Here is a 4,182-nt window from a genome sequence, read left to right as displayed (position 1 = left end):
TTTCTGTCTTCATTTATGTTGGAAGTGATAGCAGAGCTGTACGTTTGAATTTTTCATAAATCTCTCAGTCAGAACATGCTATATCATGCTTAGCTAACTAGCGAGTTAACTTCCTGCTAGCTTCCTGCTAACTTCTAACTCCGGTAAATGTGATAAATCCTGTTTTCATGGATGCCTGGATGTTAAACTTCATAGTTACACCTGGTAAAGCAGCAACACTGATCATTTTATTAAAGACGAAAGAATTTAGACAGTTTGTAACTCTCAGTGATGCTGCAGTGTTCGTTTGACTTTGAGACCTGAACTTTAGGACCCAGATTACTCCGTGAGGCTCCTGACTACGGTAGCTGTAATGCTCCAACAATCCATCAAGAGGTGCGGCTTCGTAGCTTACCAAAGTCGCACTAAAACATTTTTGAGCGCCGTGCTTGTGCTTACGGATCGAGGTCAGTAAGCACAAGCAGAATTCATACATAAGGAGCACTGATGATTTTTGAGAAATGGATTTTAAGTGCACCTTATAGCGAGGAAAATACAGTATGCTTTTACTTTACAAACGTGACACACAGAGACACACAATGTTGATATTCGTGTCATCAGTGTCACACCTGCATCTGTTTTTTATTTACACTCTGTGTGTGAGAGAGAGTTTCAGAAACGTGCGCTCCATCACAGACTGGCCTCAGGGTGGAGTCCCTCAGGTGTCGGTGCTGGGTCCTCTGTGTCAGACACAGGTGTGGGCTGTAAGCACAGAGTGGTCACTGAAGAGTCGTGTTTGTCACACAGAGGTTTGGACTCTTACACCAGCTTCAGGAAAAGACTGTAGGGCCTTTTGTAACATGAGGCTGAGGCTGTGAGCTGTGTGGTAGAGCAGCATTCAGGGCTGGTTCTGGTTCTGGTGCAGATGTGTGTTGGCTGCACTCGAGCCGCTCGGCCGTAAACGTCTGTGAGGGCGGAGTTTACGGCCGAGCGTTGGCAGAAGATTAACGGTCCCGAGGTGCCGCCTGTAATTCGATAATGAATATTTAGAGGCGGGGATGTGGGTCAGAGAGCCGGCAGCTCTGCAGGTGATTACATCCACTTCATCACATCACTTTAGATAATTAGCAGAGGAGCGCGGCGCTGCAGGGGGATAATTAGAGCGACCTGCCTGCCGCCCCAACATCAGAGGAGGATGAGAGCGTTTACTAACAGAGTGGGAGGTTAATGAACATAATACAGCTTCCTGGCAGAGGAGCGTTTGTTTGAAGCTGCTCGCCCTCGCCACAGCCTTCTGATGGTGCACATTTACTGTGGTTATAGCTGCAGCTAGATGGAGATGATGATGATGACAACTATGATTCGTGTGTGGTGGGTATCACAGGGACGTGGACACACCTGTCTGCCTCACAGATCGCACACACCTGTGACTTCAGCGTCGCTCCACCCTCACCGTGTCAGCTGTTTCCTCTCAGTGAAAATCATCAGCACGGGTTCCTGTGATCTGTGTGTGGTGTTTACAGGTGTGGTGTGCAGGCCAATCACAGAGCAGCAGGTAGATGGATCTGTGACAGACATCAGTTCAGCTTGTGTGTAAAACAGGTGAAACGTGTTGCACAGGTGTGTTCAGGAGCCAGCAGGAAGTGACCTGTCAGCTGATTAGCAGCTGGAGAAAGCTGCTGCCCACCTGTCAGGTTAAACTGATCTGTGATCAGCTCCAGTCTGAGCTGGAGAGCCAGATGTTTGGTGTCAGAGTAATCAAGTAATCTGATTTCTTTCCTCGTTACTCTGTGAGCTGCTGATGATAGTTCAGCTCAGTAGTTGCAGGTATACCTGTAGCTGAGATGTCTCCACCTGCTCCTCTCCTGCTGTGTGTGAGTTGGAGGTCTGCGCGCGCTTGTTTCCTTTCAGTCTTTAAAACGGCGTCCTCGTTAGCGAGCCGTGTTTTGATGTTTGATGATGTTTAATGAAGGCCGGACTCCCCAGCCAGGATCCGTCTAACGTCTGAATCTCCACTGGCAGTTTGTTTACCTCATGATAATGCTTGACTGGTGGGGGTGGGGGTTGTAATAGGATCCATTACCACGGAAACAAACAGGAAGACCGTGCAGCTCAGGTCACCTGACCACAAGTATGTGGACGCCTGGCTGTGATGTTACTGTGCAGCGCCGGGCGTGTTCTCCATCAGCAGCGGCGGCGTGTTTGTGTTTCTGTGTTTGGGGAGCGCTAATAGCCCGCTGTCATCACAGAGCATAAATCACTGCTGTCAGTGGCGACATGACTAATGCTCCCCCGTCCTCCCAGGACACGCACTTCCTGCCCTGCTCTGATTGGCCGGTAATGATGATGGTTTTACTTAGTGAAGCTCAGGATTGAAGTGTGAGGTCACTGCTCTGGATTCACTGCCTCTGCAAACATCATCAGACCCCGATCTCTGACTTCCTGTCAGGGAGGAGGGGTCTGCGCTTCCTGCTCTCACAGGAAGTGCACCTGTGATGAGTTCACCTTCACTCCTGACCTGCTAACGTCACAGTTTCACGAAACATAGGAGGACTGTGGGAGGGAACAGTTTCCACTCTCTGAGGCGAGTGTGTCTGCATCCACACCCTGGAGTGCTACACACCGAGCACAGAGGCAAGCTGAAGACCGAGCTCCACGTGCCACCGTGTCCTCAGACTCAGTCTGAGGCGACGCTCTCCGAGCTGGGACACCGCTGATGGAGCGCGATGCTACATGATGGAGCCGCACACGTCCTGCTTCAAACAGGTGAGTTCAGGTAAGACTCAGAGCTGTTACTGAGGTCAGTGTTAGAGCAGAGAGGACATCGTTTCCTCTGCCTGACTCGGGGTGACGGAGGATGAATAAGTTGTTAACAGACCTGTGAGCACTTATTAAAAACAGCAGAGAAGCAAACAAAGCAACTGGTATACATGTCAAACAACTCACAATCTAGTGAGTCCAATCCACAAGATCAAATCCAAAGATCGCTAGGAGGAGCTGATAACAATCATGCAAAAACAGTTATGGGCAACAGCTCAGAATGAAAGCAGTTAGAAAAACTCCCTTTTAACAGGAAGAAACCTCCAGCAGAACCAGGCTCAGGGAGGGGCGGGGCCATCTGCTGTGATTGGTTGGGGTGAGAGAAGGAAGACAGGATAAAGACATGCTGTGGAAGAGAGACAGAGGTTAATAACAGATATGATTCAATGCAGAGAGGTCTGTTAACACATAGTGAGTGAGAAAGGTGACTGGAAAGGAAACACTCAATGCATCATGGGAATCCCCTGGCAGCCTCTGATAAACCTCAGGTAAACCTCTGCCTGCATTTGTGAGTAGGGTCTCTACTGTTGTTTACTGGGTGCAGCTGGATTGGGAGAGGGTCACCATGGCCATGAGCCAGGGCCGCTTCTGGGACCATTGTTCTGGCCCCTATTTGTTATTTTACAGGACACCGACGCAAGGGGAGCTGTGGCGGTGGTCGCATCATGGATTCGGGTGCAGAACGCAAGCCGGGCTGGGAAGTGATGGGCCAGCGGAAGGACAAGAAGATGGGTGGCTCTTTCTTGTCTGCTGAAGACGGGGCTGGCGTGGACTCTGCTCTAAAGGAGGAATTCCTGGCCTGCTGATGGACCCATAATGAACATGTGGCCTAATTATAGCAGGGGGGGTTTTAGTGAATGTAGAAAATGGTAGTTTTACGGGTTTTAGAATTGTTTTTAGTAGAGAGCAAACATTTTATTATGTACATTTTAAGGGTGTTTTATTTGTGCTCCCTGGCCTAGTAATAAACTGTTTCTGATCAGACCTGCTCCCTCTCTGTGCCCGTGGTATCTGACTCGCTTGCTCCCCCTTGTATTTTAAAGAATCTTTCTTTTTAGCGTGACATTCTGGCGCGACCGCTTTAGTGTCCACCGCGCGTTACATTTGGCGTTGTCGACAGGATACAAGTTTGGGAGCAATGTTCAGTACCTGGGCTACAGATATAGATGATAGAATGCAAAGCCAAGTATTTAAATCAGCTACCCTCGCTGAGGGTTGTGAGCAAAGGGTGCACAGGAAAGACTTTGTTGCCACGTGAGGAGTCATGAGTAGTGTTCAACCACAGGGATATCAGAGGAGTTGAGCTTCAAGAGTTGCTGGCTGTGGGATCGTGGGTTGCTGCTATGCAGTAGTGCTTAGGAGAAGCACGAAGACCAGGTTATG

The sequence above is a fragment of the Copadichromis virginalis genome, linkage group LG16, assembly GCF_057382275.1.
Source record: "Copadichromis virginalis isolate Kocher_CV1m ecotype Utaka linkage group LG16, C_Virginalis_male_GT1.1, whole genome shotgun sequence".
NCBI lineage: Eukaryota > Metazoa > Chordata > Actinopteri > Cichliformes > Cichlidae > Copadichromis > Copadichromis virginalis.
This window is presented reverse-complemented; position numbering follows the sequence as displayed.